Source organism: Macaca nemestrina, chromosome 18, assembly GCF_043159975.1.
Source record: "Macaca nemestrina isolate mMacNem1 chromosome 18, mMacNem.hap1, whole genome shotgun sequence".
Lineage (NCBI taxonomy): Eukaryota > Metazoa > Chordata > Mammalia > Primates > Cercopithecidae > Macaca > Macaca nemestrina.
The window spans coordinates 59,598,553-59,616,134 of NC_092142.1; the positions used below are offsets into that span (position 1 = coordinate 59,598,553).

General features: G+C 33.5%; 1 long non-coding RNA gene across 1 annotated transcript in view; it reads left to right on the forward strand.

The window, feature by feature from the left end:
- Window positions 1–17,582, forward strand: part of LOC105491492 (uncharacterized) — a 177,084-nt gene that overhangs the window by 121,430 nt on the left and 38,072 nt on the right. The window contains exon 3 of the long non-coding RNA XR_003020320.2: window positions 6,967–7,030. This is a non-coding gene — a long non-coding RNA (uncharacterized lncRNA). The remainder of the gene's footprint in view (window positions 1–6,966; window positions 7,031–17,582) is intronic.

Here is a 17,582-nt window from a genome sequence, read left to right on the forward strand (position 1 = left end):
TTAAAATGTCCAGGATATAATCCAAACTTACTTGACATACAGAAACTAAGAAGATATACATAAATCTTATCAATTAGTCCATTTTGAATTTTTCAATAAAAGGAAATGTTCTTTCTATGTATAAATATGTCTATATAAAAAACATATATATGTTTGTAACATATGCATACACACATTACAAATTATATATAGTGCTTATATAATATTATGTACATTGTTCCCAAACTAACCCATTTAAAAATTATATATATATTCCTTAAATGAGGAAAATAGACCAAAGTTATTATTTTAAGTGGTTGTTAAAAATAATTATTGTTCTCTAAACATCAAATATTTTCTGTATTATTTTAATTTAATACAGCAAAGAGATGTTAGGATCTGGGTAGCATTATACGTGCAGACATTTTTTTCCTTTCTACTTTTCAGTAAAACTCTTATTGAAATGGTAACCAAAGTCTATAAATTGTGTTAAATATTTATATTAAAGAAACTGTATATACATGCATATGTTTTTTAGAAAAATTAACCCAATATTAAAAAAAACTTATAGTGAAAAGCAAGTCTTTTGCCCTATAGCTTTTCCAGCTCCATTATTAATTTTCATTCAACAAATTTTCTCCCAGGTATTTTTTATGTTCTTTAAACCTACAAATAAGATGCTTTTATTGCCATTATTTTATACAAAATTTAGGTATTGTTCATTGATCATGCTATGTTAGATAATATTTAGCTTTCTAATACTAGCTATACAAGTCTTTCCTTTCTACCAGTACAGCATATTACTAACTTTAATTAATTTATTGATTATTTTTCAAACTTTTAAAGCCTTGTTTACACATTTTTCTTATTCTATTAACTCTAGAAGGCACACCTTTATTTGCAATTACTTACAAATGTAATCACTATCACCTCTACTCTTCACCTCACTTCTTCTTCTATCTCCTAAATGCAATCATATATAATTACTTCTTTTAGTTGCCAAGCTTAATAATTACAAAGCAGAATGTAAAATTAAGTTACTGTGTTTTGTCTATACATATTTTTCTTGCAACCTTGAAATCAATAAGCAATTGATATTAGATTAGGATGTTTATTACTAACAGAAAGTTTGTTCATTTGATAACCACATGAAGCCTGATAATTAGAAACGTAAATACTGTTAGTATTATGTTAATGGACTTACTGTTTAGACTTCCAAAAATCTGGTTCCAGGACCCAGGACTTTAGCTAAAGCCCCTGATAATTCTGTTGCAGAAAATCTATAGACCCTTTTATTAAAAGTAAGTCAAGAGCTTTGCTACTGAAAGTGTGGTTCTCTTAGGGTCTCCAGATGTAATACAGGGTGCTCAGTTTAAATTAAAATCTTGGATAACCAATGAAGAATGTTTTAGTATAAGTCTGTCCCATGCAATATTTAGGGCATACTTATACTAAAATACTTATTTGAAATTCAAATTTAACTAGGAGTTCTATATTTTATCTGCTGAATCTGCCAATCCTAATTCTTCAGACCAGAAGCATTAACATCAGCTGGGAATTTATTTAAAATGTAGAGTCTCTAGCCCCACTTTAGATTTACTGACTCAAAATTTTCTAGTTAACAGTATATCTAGGATACTATTAATTTTTACATGTAAAGCACTTGGAAGTCATCATTCAATAAAAGATTTAAAAAACTGAATATCAACAACTTTTATTTGTCCCCCCGCCTCCCCAGGAAGCTAGGGTTGCAAAGAAATTGTGATCCCCAATTGGAGAGTCAGGTGAATTCAGAGTTATTATCAACATCTGACTACCTGGAGCCATAAACTTGAAGGAATGTATACATGGTAAATTTGATAAATTGTTGAAGTCTGAGTGAAGCTGAGTATGAGTGCGAGGAACACCTGGGGGCTGCAGTATTAGGGTGACCTCCACACTTTTGAAGATTTTTGCCTCCCAGAAGTAAGCCAGGTTTCACAGTGAAGAGCCAAAGAAGTTTCCCTGTGACTTTGTCAAGGAGAGGAGAAGAGTAACACTTTTGAACTATGCTCAAAGTATTCACCATACAAATATCATACTTTTTGTAATGAAATAATTGACTAGAGTCATGTCACATGGGACAAAGGCATGTCCCCAATCCCAGATCCTTCTAGCCTTCCTGTCTCAAAGGAGATGCTAAGAAACACTTATAAAATTCACAGCCCAGAAACATGAGACCATCAACAGACTGAGATTTAATTATAAAATTATATAATATTTCCGTTCCATGATACCTTATAAGCATACCAGAAGGTTCCAACTTAATAACAATGGCTTTGAACAAAACAATGTGCAGGATGCAGACTACATCTAAGGGAAAGTTCATAAGGAAACCCGAAGACAACAGGACAGACAACAAGAACACTAAAGGAAGCTGAAGCCTCTGGCTCTTACAGATCCAGTAAACATAAAACAGAGCCCAACTCTAAAGTATATTAATTAGCATGAAACCCCACACTAAAGGCTTATCTACTTGCATTCTTGTTAACCAATACATTATGTCCTGCCTAAATTTTGTATAAAATAAAATACCTAAATTTTGTATAAAATAATGGCAATAAAAGCATCTTATTTGTAGGTTTAAAGAACATAAAAAAATACCTGGGAGAAAATTTGTTGAATGAAAATTAATAATGGAGCTGGAAAAGCTATAGGGCAAAAGACTTGCTTTTCACTATAAGTTTTTTTTAATATTGGGTTAATTTTTTTAAAAAACAAAAAATCACAAGGCATGGCAACAGGCAAAAAATAGCCACATTCTCAGGACACAAAACAAACATTAGAAGGAGATAAAATATGATGCAGACTTTGTAATTATCAGATAGGGAATGTAAAAATAACCATGATTAATATGTTAAAAACTAATAGAAAAAGTACACAACATGAAAGAACTCACAAGTAATGTAAGCAGAGGCCTGGAAACTCTAGAAGGAATCAAAAGGAAATGCAAGTATTAAACAGGATATCTAGATGGACTGTATGTACATGAAGTTTTAGAAGCAGCAGTCTAGAGTATGGTTAGCAAGTGAGCTTCACACAAGCTCTGATGTACTATTTAATTTAATTTGCCTCTTGAGGCAGATGTCTATTTGACTTGTCCTAAGTGCCCTTTTCAGAAGAGATTTTTATCTTCTGAGCCAGGAAGCCACCTCTCATTGGATATTTTTCAACTTCAGTAAAAGAAAAGAATCATAGAATGTTTTGTCTGGATAATACCCAAGGAAAATTTAATCTAATATTCTCACTTTAAATACAGGCATTGAAATCTAGGGTTACCTCTGTGCTTCCTATTGGTATTATCAAAACTGTGATAGGGATTTTCATGTATAGGGGATGTTCCTGGTTCTATACAATAGGATAGGAAGATAAAGCTGGGCTACACCACCAATTAAAAGCCCTTTTTCATTTACAACTTGGGTTCTTTAACCCTAGCAAATTTCTAACGTACTAACTAAAACGTAAGAGGCTAAAAAGATATTCACATCTAGAAAATGGAAGACACACCAAATCTGGTAAATTTTCATCATCTTACACAGTTTAATCCTCCTCTCATTTCTTACCATGATCACTAACCTCTCTTTTACAGGGCGTTTACAGTTCAAAAGCAAGTCAAACTCATACCAGAATTGATTGTCACAAAACTTTATGAGTTTAAAAGCTCAGGAAACATCACTCCCAGTTTTCAGATGACACACAGAAATTCTAAGAGCTAATATAACCTACTGCAGGTCATGTGACTACCACTGAACTTATCTTCAGGGCCATTCAAATGAAATTTTCTAAATTAATGAGTTAATGAATAAATCAATGCATGAGTGTCCCAACTTCAAATGTGTATAAATATGAACTAGAATATTTCAAAACACACCTTAAGTAACCCTATCAGTTGAAATGCTTAAGCATATATCCAGTGGAATCCAAATCTTTGTAAGTTTGAAAAAAACAAAACAAAAGTCTTTGGTCTTTCTACAATGGGTTGTTTTCCTTAAAGTATTATGATAATTTCTGGTAACTGGGGAAAGGTAAAAGTTCTTTGAAAGTCAAACAATTATAAGCTAAAAAAATAAAAATAGAAAATGGTTTTTTCGGCTATAGCCATTTGAAAGGTATTGTGCAAGAAGTGTATTTTACAATGAGGCAATCTCAGGAAAAGCTACAATAAACCCAATTTTCTTTCAGGGAATTTTCACTGTTTTAAATCTCATTTCCTTTTGTTTTTTCTAAATTTTTGTAATACAGCTCAGGAGATTGGTGACAAAAACAACATAATGAATTTTCACCCTGCATAATTTATGACTTCATACTCATAGCAACAGTTTTAACCTCCACTCGTATTTACATTTGCCCTCTATTTCCCAGATTCAAATGGTCTTTCTAAAGAGATTGGTTTCATGCAGAGACAGGATAGTAATCAGAAATTTCTGTCTTACTCACAATAAATCAGAGTGATCTCTGTCTGCATTTGTGGCCACCATTGAAACAAAATGCACCTCTGACTGAGGAATGCATGTGGGCTATTAACTGCTTGAGTTTTTATTTCCCTTGAAGATACGTTTTTGGATTAGTTTAATGTTTCCAAAATAGGGTGTGTCTTCATGGCATATTAAAACAATTTAATTAACAGCTGAAATCCTTGCCAGTTCATAAAACCATATGTTAAATATCATAATTATAGCAAATGTCTGTGATCCAGAAAAGGAAAGAGAAAAAACAAAAACAGAAGTATATATTTTATTGATATTTTAATAAATAAATTGCCCACCCAAACACCCTTTAAATTCGTACTCTTTTACTGAAGCAAATCAGAATATAAAGTGTTCTTCCATCAGGTTAAATAGAATAGAGCCACGTGAGGAGATTGCAGCAGAAATGCTATTGACAATAGCAAAAGATGCATAAATTACTTGAAAATTTGAGTCAGAAGAAATTGACATTCAAAAGACCCAGGCAACCCAGACAGTCCATTATCCATTTAACCACATAACTGCCTCAGACACAACTGCCTGATCATTGCTCGCCCAGACGCTTTAGCTAGAAAACTGTCTACAATAACTAAGCATCTGGATGTAGCAATTGTTACAATAAGGATGAAATCATTTACAAGGAACCTTAAAAAGACAGGAATTTTGCTTTGCCAGAGAGAACCTGTGGGCAAGTTACCAAAGCAGCACATACTACATATCAAGGTATGTGGTGAGAAGCAAGCCATGCATTGTTCTGCTTAAAGTTGAAATTCAGACACATTCATAGAATTGAACACACTTGAAGATTCTTAATACCATTTAGTGAGTACAATGTGGAAATGCTGATGAAGCTGCTCCTATACTGTTTTTGTTATTAGAAATTGATCTAACTCTTCTTAATTTTCATCTAAGAGGCTTTTTGTGTTATTTTGCTTCCTAACAGTCTGGATTTTAAATATCAAATGTTGTGGACAAAGATGTGAAAGGAAAAATTTGGTCGTGTGATGAATAGGAAGAAGAGAAATTAGAGGATATGTGTCCATTAGTCCACATTATGACAAAATAGCTAATAAATTCTGAGATAAAATCATTCAAAGTAGCTCACTGAAGTTCCATGAATGGCAAGCAAAACAAAGGACCCTCTTTTTCAACAATTATATAGGTATAGCCATTCCAGCAGGTAGAATTAAATGCAGCTGTGTCACTATTTGAACTGTCATTTTCAGCATCATACACACAGTTTTACTTCTTAACTTACTCTGACATCTAGGATAAGGTTCTTGACTCCAGCAAAATCCATTAGGGCATCTCTGAAAGACAGACTGGGGAGTGCTGGACATGCTAAACTACCAAAGTAGTTAAAGTGAGCTTAGCCAAAGACTAAGTGGTAAAACCACAGCCAAATTGGAAAGTAAAAATAAACGCCACAAAGATGGTGCTGAATAGTTGTTCATTCATTTATTTATTCTTCAATACTGATTGAGCATCCATGACCCGCCAGACTTAACGGGAATGAGTAAGAATGAACTAGCCAAATTCTTTTTTCTCGAGATGATCATTATACTAGTGATTCGTGTGGGATGCTTGTTATACCACTATTTCTGGCCTCCAACTCTCTCCTACTGAGCTAACTTCTATGGAGCTTAGGTTTCTCAATCAGCATGTAATCAAACTTTCCAGGTTTTGTTTGTCAAATTACAGTTTGAGAACCACTGATCTATTGAGATTCGGATTGCTAAACTGACCATTTCAATGCAACATCTTGACACATAGCTTTGCCTCTTTACTTTGTCAATTCTTTATTTTACAAATTTAAAAATTATATTAACAAATTACATTTTATTTTTCTTGATTCAGGTTTTGTTTTTCGAGCAAAATAGTTTCTGTCTATAAATCTTCTTAAAGTTTTTCTTAGCCGAAACTCATTTTAAGTAACCATTCAAGAAAAGAGACAATAACTCACATAGTACTGGTATTATATAACATCAGCGAACCTCTACAACATTTCTATTACTCCAAAAAGCTCCTTCTTGTTAACTTTCACGTAAGTCCCATCACCTTCCCAAGTCTGTGGCTTTAACAGCAACGCACAGATGATGGACGCAAAGATTTTTTAATAGAAATATTATGAAGAGGAGGGCAACATGTAGTTTCTTAGAGTTAAAAGTTAAAACTACAGGATAAGAATGCCTGGATCTACCAGTCCCATGATATAATAGTTGTGTATTGCATGTTTAATTTTATGAGGTAACTACTGTTCTGATTTTTATCAGAATACATTCTTTTGCCTGCTCTCATACTCATATATGCACTTTGGTTTCTGGTTCCTTTCACTTAACATGATGTTTTCTGAGATTAATCCATGTTGCTGAGTGTCTTAGTAATTCACTCTTTATTGCAGAGTATATTCCATATTTTCTTAATCCAGTTTCCTTTTGATGGATAGTTGGTTCATTTCCAGTTTTTTTTTTCTTTTTTTCAGGCGCAAGCTTTTCTTTTTCTCCGATAAATACCTAGGAATAGAATTACGGGGTCATAGGATACAGGTATGTCTAATTTTATATGATAATGCCTTCAGCTATCCAAAGTAGTTGTATAGTTAGTTTTACACATATACTAAGTATGTGGAGAGTTTCACTGTTCCATATATTAGCCAATATTGCATGTAATCAGTCTTTCTGGTTTTGTTTTTGTAACTCTTCTAGTGGATATAAAACAACGTGTAATTGGGGGTTTAATATGCATTTTCATATATATAATAATGTTAGATACCATTTTGTGTGCTTGTTAGTTATTTGTATAACTTCTTTTGTAATGTGTCTGTTCAAGCCTCCTATTTTTGAGTTATTGAGTTCTCGTTGCTGATTTTTATTTCTTCTTCTGTTCTAAATACAAATATTTTGTTAGATATATATGCTCCAGTGTTTTATCCCAGTCTCTGTCCTGCTGTTTTATTTAACTAACAGTGTTCCAGGGTGAGTAAAACTCTGTGTGTGTGTGTGTGTGTGTGTGTGTGTGTGTGTGTATAAACTGAAATTCATCTTTTGAAAAATGTAGTGGTTTTTAAAGCTAGTTCAAGGAATCTTTGTCTACCTCAAGGTTATAAAATATTTTCTCCTATGCTTTCTTACACAAACCTTAATGTTTTAATTGATGCATTTATGTCAGTGATCTTTTTGGAATTAATCTTTGTGTACAGTGTGATGTAGGGGTCAAAGTTAAGTTTTTTATGTCTCACACATTTTAATGTGTGCCAACGCTTTATCTAAATGCTTTTCAGACCTTAAAATAACTCCTACAGAATATGTTTGAGGTATTTTCTTAATTAACTTTATTTTTTAGAGTTTTAGGTTCCCAGCAACAGTCACGTAAAAGGTACAGAAATCCATACACTAGTTTCCATTCCCCACAAACACACAGCATTCTCCCATCAATGTCCCATACCAGAGTAGTATATTTGTTACAATAAATGAACCTATACTGGCACATCATTATAACTCAAAGTCCATAGTTTACCTTTAGAATGTATTCTTGGTGTTCCATATTCTGTGAGTTGGGACAAGTGTATAATGACGTATCCACCAACATAGCATCATACAGAGTTTCACCACCCTTAAAATCCTCTCTGTTCTACTGATTCATCCTGCTCAACTCTCTAACTCCTGGTAAGCACTGGTTCTTTCACTATCTTCACAGTTTTTCATTTTGCAGAACATCATATAGATGGAATCATACAAGATGCAGCCTTTTCAGATTGCCTTCTTTTACTTGGTAATGTGCATTTAACTTTCCTTCATGTCTTTTAATGACATAATACTTCATTTATTTTTAGCGCTATATAATATTGCATTATCTCAGTGTACCAGAGATTATCCAGTTACTTCAAGTTTAGTAATTGTTAATAAAGCTGTTATAAATATCCATATGCAGGTTTGAGTAACGATATGTTTTCAACTGTTTTGGGTAAATACCAAAGAGTGCAATTATGGGATCGTAGGGTAAAAATATGTTTACCTTTTTAAGAAATCATCAAACTATTTTGCAAAGTAGCTGTATCATTTTGCATTTCTCTCAACTATTAATAAGAGTTCCTGTTGCTCCACATTCTTGTCAGCATTCGGTGTTGTTAATGTCTTGGATTTTGGTCATTCTAATAGGTATGTAGTAATATTTAATTGTTATAATTTGTATTTTCCTCGTGACACAGTTTGAGCATCTTTTCACATGCTTATTGGATATCTATGTATCCTCTTTGGTTAGGTTTCTGTTCTGGTGTTTTTCTTCACTTATAATTCACTTATAATCAAGTTATTTGTTTTCTTATTGTTGACTTTTAATGGTCTTTTTGAATGCTTTAAATAACAGTTTTCTATCAAAGTTATTTTTCATACTTTTTCCAGTTATTCCAGAACCAATTGTTGGAAGAATATTTCACTCTCCATTGAATTACATTCATGCTTTTATGTAAAATTAATTGGCAATGTTCAATCTGGACGGTAGGGCATGAACTTGTCTCTCTTCTTCTCCCTGTTAAATACAACTATAAATCCCAGAAATAATACAACCAAAGTAGAACTGTGAAAGCTAGAAGACAAAGGCAAACTTATTAGAAAGCTGTTATAAATATCCATATGCAGATTTGAGTGGGGACATAAGTTTTCAACTATTTTAGGTAAATACCAAAGAGTGCAATTATGGGATCTGGAAGAATAATAGAGAGGTAGGGCATGTTATAACCTTATACTCAAAAGAAAGTGACATATGCCTGGTGTTTTCTGACCATGAATCTAGCAACAAATTTTGACGTGATTTCTCCCTGGAATGGAAGAGTAGTTGTACAAAACACCAAGCAAGCCAGGCAACATGAGATAAACCGAGCAGACAAAAATATCACCACAGAGGCTCTGAAAATTAGTTCATCATTGGAAACAAAGCCCAGAAATGTAAGCCAAGACTTGCATGGTCAACCAGCAGAAGATAATTCCCTAATAAAATAAGCAATTTTTATGACTCAAATATCTTAATAAATCCTACACACACACACACACACACACACACACACACCCCCCAAATATCCAGGAAAAACTTCTTAAAAATCACTCATAATACCAAGAATCAGAAAAATTACAACTTGGAAATAAGAAAAGAAAATCAACTGATACCAATACTGAGATGAATGAGATATTAGAATCACTTGACAAAGATTTTAAAGCAACCATTATAGAAATAATTCAATAACTGATTGTAAGTACTCTTAAAAATAAAAAAAGAAAAATTTCAACAAAGAAATAAAAGTTATAAAAAAGTACAAAATGAAAATTATACTGAAAAATATGATAGCAGAATTTTGAAACAAATCTCACTGGATGGACTCATTAGTAAAGGTAACAAAAAATGGAATCAGTGAACTTGAGGACCAATAAATAGGCTTTACTCAATAGAAGCAACAGAGATAAAGTAGACTAAGTCAAGAAACAGTCACCACCAACACTAGTTCAGGCTGAATGGGTTCCAGAGGGTTGTCTCACGACTGCTACTACCATCAGTCATTCCATACCCACTGCCCAGGGGCTCAAGAGCCTACCCACTCACCCAACCCACTGCTGCCATTCCCAACCCTCAGGAAAGCCACCTGAGCCTGGCATAGTGACTCACGCCTGTAATCCCAGCACTTTGGGAGGCCGAGGCAGGTGGATGGCTTGAGGTCAGGCATTTAAGAGCAGTCTAGCCAATATAGTGAAACCTCGTCTCTGTAAAAAGTACAAAAATTAGCTGGGTGTCATCACGAGCCTGTAATCCCAGCTACTTGGGAGGGTGAGGCAGTAGAATTGCTTGAACCCAGGAGACGGAGGTTGCAGTGAGCTGAGATCACACCACTGCAGTCCAGCCTGGGTGACAGAGTGAGACTCCATCTCAAAAAAAAAAAAAAAAAAAGAGGAAAGAACCACCAGGAGTTTTAAGGATTCACCTGCCTGGTCTTGTGCTAGTGTATAGTGCCATGGGGCCCCAAACAGGCCCTCTTAGCCCACTGCAACCATGACTAGGACCTGAAGACTGGACCAGCTGGCATCCCAGACCCTAGAAAAACTTCATCACAGCCTTCATTGACAACTGCACCCTAAGCTACTGAGAAAATCACAGACATCACTGATGCTTTTTATAACTGAAGATATCATACAGAGACTATACTTCTGCATGTCCTCAGATTTAAAACATAAGTCCCCTGCCCAACCAACATCATAGATACATCTTCAGGAAAACATCTTCCCTTAAAGAAGTAGATTCAAAAAATAGAAGAAGCAACCATTATACTAGATGCACAATTATCAATATAAGGACACAGGAAACATGGGAAACTGAGGAAATGTGACACTTCCAAAAATATAATAATTTTTCAGCAACAGATTTCAGTCAAAAAGAAATTTACAGGCTTGGTTTGGTGGCTCATGCCTGAAGTCCCAGCACTTTTAGAGGTCAAGACAAGAGGATTACTTGAGGCCAGTAGCTTGAGATGAGCCTTGGCAACATCAGGAGACCATATCTTTACAATTTTTTTTAATTAGTGAGGTGTAATGGCTTTGTACCTGTAGCCCTAGCTACATGGGAGACAGAGGCAGGTGGATAATTTGAGTCTAGGAGTTCAAGGTTACACTGAGCTAGGATGGTACCACTGCACTCTAGCCTGAGTAACAGAGTAAGACTCTGTCTCTAATTAAAAAAAAAAAAAAAAGGAATTTATGAAGTCCTGGAAAAAGAATTTGAAATATTAAAGTTCAGTGAGGTACAGGATAATACTGCAAAATAATCCAAAGTAATCATAAAAATAATTTAGAATATGAATGAGAAATTTACCAAGAGAGATATCATTAAAAAGAGAATAAAAATTCTGGAATTAATTAAATAATATTTTGAATAAAATACAAAATATACTTGAAAGCTTCAACACTAAATTAAATCAAGCAGAAGAAAAAACCTCAGAACTTGAAGACAGATCTTTTGAAATAACCCTGTCAGACTAAAATAAAGAAAAAAGAACAAAAAAGAGTGAGCAAAGCCTACATGACATATAGGACACCAGAAGACCACCAAATATTGAATATTTTGTGTTCCAGAAGGCAAAATGAAAATAAAAGAATTAGAAAACCTATTAAACAAAATAATCGATGAAAACTTCATAATTCTTCCAGGAGATTTAGACATCCAGATACAGGTGGTCCAGAAATCCCCAGCTAGATACAATGTAGAAAAATCTTCACAGCAGATTATAGTTAAACTATCTAAAGTCAAAGACAAAGAGAGAATTCTGAAAACAGCAAGAGGAAAGCATCTAGTCATTAATAAGGGAATCCCCATTAGACTAAGAGTGGATTTATCAGCAAAATCCTTACAGAGTGGGAGATAATGAGATGATACAGTCAAAGTGATGAAAGAAAAAAAAGAAAAAAAAACTGGCAGACAAGCATACTATATCCAGCTAAGGTATCCCTTGTAAATTAAGGAAAAATAAAGTCTTTTCCAGACAGGCAAATACTAAGGGAATTCATCACCACTAGACTGGCCATACAAGAAATCCTTAAAGGAGTCCTATAGCTGGGAAAAAAAAGAATAATATCTGTCATCATGAAAACGCATGAAAACATAAAAACCACTGGTAGAGCAAACACACAAAGAAAAGACTGAAATTTATCACTACAGTAAACCACCAAACCGCAATGGTAAACAATAAGAGAGAAAGAAAGGAACAAAAAATATACAAAACAACCAGAAATCAATTAATAAAATAACAAGAATAAGCTCTCCAGTATTAATAACCTTAAATATTTACAGATTAAACTTTCCATGTAAAAAAGATAGATTAACTGAAGGTATAAATAAACATAGCCTATTTGCAGCCTAAAAGAAATTTATGTCACATGTAAAAAAAATACACAGAGAAAGTAAAGAGATGGAAAAATATATTCCATGCAAATGAAAACCAAAAGAGAGGAGGAGCAGCTATATTTGTATCAGATAAAACAGACTTTGGGTCAAAAACAGCAGAAAGAAACAAAGAAGGCCATTATATAATGATTAAGGGATCAATTTAGTAAGAAAATACAGGAATTATAAACATATATAAACTCAGCGCCAGAGTGCCGAGATACATAAAACAAATATTATTAGATCTAAAGAGAGATATAGACTTCAATACAATAATAGCTGTGGACCTCAACACCTTACTCTTAGCATTAGAAATACTATCTAGACAGACAATTAACAAAGAAATTTTGGATTTAAATTTCTCATTAAAGAAAATGAACGCAACAGAAATTTATAGAACATTTTACCCAACAGCTACAGAATATACATTTTTCTCAACAACATGGAACATTCTCTAGGTAGACCATATTTTAGGGCACAAAACAAGTCTCATCAAATTTTAAAAACTTAAAATTATGTTAAGTATCTTGACAGATCACAATGAAATAAAACTAGAAATCAAAAACAAGAGAAACTTTGCAAACTGTACCTAATACATGGAAATTAAACAACATGTTCCAGAATGACATAAGGTAAACTTTTTTAAAATCTTGAAACAAATGAAAATCAAAACATACCATATCAAAATCTATGAGATATAGCAAAAGCAGTAAAGTTTATAGCAATAAACATTTACAACAAAAAAGTAGAAGGCTTTCAAATCATTAATATATTGATTCATCTCAAGGAATTAGAGAGGCTATTACAAACCAAACACAAAATTATTACAAGGTAAAATATAAAGAAAATGTGATACATATACACTATAGAATACTACATAGCCATAAAAAAGATTGAATCAGAAAAAAATAGAAAATAAACAGATCAATAATGAGTAATGGAATTGAAATAATAATAAAAATTATTGCAAGAAATGAAATTCCAGAGCTAGGTAGCTTCACTGAAATCATATACTTAACTTTCAATGAACTATCACCATTTCTTCTCAAGTATTACCAAAAAAAAAAAAAAAAAAAAAAAAGAAGAGGAAGAAATTACCTGTAAGTCATTCTACCAGGCCAGTATAATTCATATACCAAAACCAGGCAAGGACGTAACAAAAAGAGAAAACTAGATGTCAGTGTTTCTGATAAACATAGATGCAACAATTGTCAACAAAATATTGGAACCAAATCCAATAACATGTCAAAAAATTATTTTAAGATTAAGTCCAATTTATCCCAGGGATGCAAGGATGGTTCAACATACATGAATCAATAAATGCAAATTATCACATTAATAGAATGAAGGACAAAAACCGTAAAGATAATCTCAATAGATGCAGACAAAGCGTTTGAAAAAGTAATATTGTTTTATTATAAAAACTCTCAGCAAACTAGGCTTAGAAAAAACATGTCTCAACCTAATAAAGGCTATATATGACAAACCCACAGGTAATGTTATACTCAATAAGGAAAAGCTGAAGCCTTTTATGTAGGAACAGGATCAAGACAAGGATGTCCACTTTCACCACTCATATTCAGTATAGTACCAGACATCCTAGTCAGAGTGATTAGGCAAAATAAAAAAAATTAAGTGCCTGCAAAATGAAAAAGAAGAAGTCAAATTGTTTCTCTTTACTAATGATGTGATCTTATATCTGAAAGATTTCTAAAGAATTCAACAAAAATCTCTTAGATCTAACAAACAAATTAAATAAAGTTGCAGGACATAAAATCAGCATACAAAAAGCAGTAGAATTTCTATACATCAATAATGAACTGAGAAAGAAATAAAGAAATCATTTCCATTTACAATAACTACCAAAAGTATATAAAATACCTAGTGATATAGTTAACCAAGGAAATGAATGATGTCTGCAAGGAAAACTATATCTCACTAACAAAAGAAATTGAAAAGGACACAAACAAATACAAAGATATCCCACACTAATGGATCAGGAGAATGGATATTGTTGAAATAACCACACTGCCGAAAATAATATACAGATTCAATGGAGTCCCTATCAAAATATCAATGCCATTTTTCACAGTAATAGAAAAACCGATTCTAAAACTTGTAAGGAACCAATAAAGAGAATGAATAACAAAAGCAATCCTAAGCATAAAGAAGAAAGCTAGAGACATCACCCTACCTTTCTCAAAAATATATTACAAGGCTACAGTAACAAAATAAGCATGAAATTGTTATAAATCACAAAAATATTGGCCATTGAAACAGAATAGAGACTTTAGAAATAAATCCACATACTTATATCTAACCGATTTTCAACGAAGTCTCCAAGAATATACACTGGGAAGAAAACACCGTTTTCAGTAAACGACGTTAGAAAATTTTGATATCTCTATGCAGAAGAATAAAAGTGGACCTCTATCTCTCATTCTATACAAAACTCAATAAAACCTGAATTAAAAGATTAAATATAAGACTGGAAATATAAAACTGCCAATAGAAAAAGAAAAACATTTCAGAACATTGGACTAAACAAAGATTTTATGGCCAAGTTCTCCAAAGCATGATCAACAAGATGAAAAATAGACAAATTGGACTATAGTAAACTAAAAGGCTTCTGTACAGCAAAGGAAACTATAAACAGAGTAAAGAGTCAACCTGTTGAATGGGAGAGAATATTTGCAGACTATTCATCTTTCAAGGGACTAATATCTTGGATATACAAGGTGCTCAAACTTCTCAACAGTTAAAAAAAAAAAAAAGTCCCATTAAAAAGTGAGCAGGCCAGTCATGGCGGCTCACACCTATAATCCCAGTACTTTGGGAGGTCGAAGTGGGCGGATCACCTGAGGTCAGGAGTTTGAGAACAGCCTGGCCAACATGGTGAAACCCTGTCTCTTCTAAAAATACAAAAAATTAGCCATGCATGGTGGTGCATGCTTGTAATTCCAGCTACTCGGGAGGCTGGGGCAGGAGAATCGCTTGAACCCAGGAGCTGGAGGTTGCAGCAAGCCAAAATTGCACCATTGACCTCCAGCTGGGGCAACAACAGCAAAACTCCGTTATAAAAAAAATTAAAAAGTGAGCAAAGGACATGTGCAGACATTTCTCAAAAGAAGACATACAATTGGCCAACAAATATGAAAAAATTCTTAATATTACTAATCATTAGGGAAATGCAAATCAAAACCATCATGAGATATAATCTTATTCTAATTAAAATGGGTATTATTAAAAAGACAAAAATTAACAGACACTGGCAAGGATGCAGAGATTAGGGAACTCTTACACACTGATGGTGGGAATGTAAATTAGCATAGCCACTATGGAAAACAGTATGGAGATTTGTTTAAAGAGTAAAAATAGAACTACCACAAAATTCAGCAATCTCACTACTGGACATTTATCCACAGGAAAATAAATCAGTGTATTAAAAGCATACTTGCACTTGCATGTTTGCTGCAGTACTATCCACAATAGCAAAGATATGAAATCAACACAAATGTCCACAAATGGAAAAAAATGGATAAAGAGAATGTGGTATAGATACACAATAGAATACTCTTTCACAATAAATAAAGAATAAAATAATGTCATTTGCAGCAACGTGGATGGAAGTGGAGGTCACTATGATACATGAAATAAGCCAGGATTAGAAAAACAAATCTCTCTCATGTTCTCTTGTATATGTAGGAGCGTAAAAAGCTGATCGCATGAAGGCAGAGAGTAGAATAATAGATATCAAAAGCTAGTAAGGGCATGTGGTTGGGAGGAGGCTATAAAGAGAGGTTGCTCAATGAGTGTAAACATACAGTTAGGTAGAAAGTGTAAGTTTAATGTCCGATAGAAGGTAGAGTGACTATAGTTGGCAATAAAGTATTGGATATTTCAAAGTAGCTAGAAGAAAGGACTTGAAATATTCCCAATACAAAGAAATGATAGTCAAAGTGAGATTCTCCAAATACCTTGACTTGATCATTACACATTCTATGCCTATAACAAAATATCTCATTTACTCCATAAGTCTGTGAAATATTATGTATACATTTTTAAAAAGAGAGAAAAATGAACAGGTTCTCAGGTACCTGTGGAATAATAACTAAAGGTCCTAGATGAATCACTTGAATTTCAGAGGAAGAGGACAGACAGTGAGGCTGTAAAGACATAGGAAGAAATAATAGCTGTTAACTTCACAAATTTGACTCAATGTATAAACCTATAAATATAAGAAGCTGAGCAAACTCCAAATAAGACAAACCTAAAAGAATCTACAGCAAGATTCATTATAGTAAAATGGGAAAAATAGTAAAAAATAAAATAAAATTTTTGAAAGCAGCCAGAGTAAAATGGTGTATATCCTATAGGGGAATACCAATTTAAACATTTTATCATTTTTTTCATAATAGAGGTAAGAAAGAAGTCGCACAGCATTTTTCAAATACCGAAAGAAAAGAATTGGCAACAACTCATTCTATAGCCAGCAGAGCTGTCATCAAAAATAATGAGGGAAAAATAAATTCTCAAATGCAGAAACCATAAAAGTATTTGTTACTCACAGACCTACCCTTAAAAAATGATTAAAACAATTTTTTTTCCAAATAATAAAAGAGCGAATCTTGGAGCCTCAGGAAGGAAGAAACAATAATGGAAGAAGGAGACATATGAGTGATATGGTTTGCATTGGTGTCTGTTCTAAACTCTCAGGTCAAATTGCAGGAGAAACCTGGTAGGAGGTGGTTTGATCATGGGGTGAATTTCCCCCATGCTGTTCTCATGATGAGTGAGTTCTCACGAGATCTGATGGTTTAAGTGTGTGGCACTTCCCCCTTCCGTCTCTCTCTCTCTCTTTCTTTCTCTCTCTCTCTCACGCGTGCGCTTTCACTGGCCCTCTTGCTCTAGCTTTCACTCTCTCTCCTGACACCATGTGAAGAAGGTACTTGCTTCTCCTTTGCCTTCTGCCATGATTGTAAATTTCCTGAGGCCTCCCAGTCATGCTTCCTATTAAGCCTGCAGAACTTTGAGTCAAACTTCTTTTCTTCATAAATAATCCAGCCTCAGGTAGGTCTTTATAGCAGTGTGAAAACAGACTAATACACTGAGTAAGAACAATAGTTTTCTAAATAATATACGATGGTCAAAGTCAAAATTATAAAAGCATTTGATATT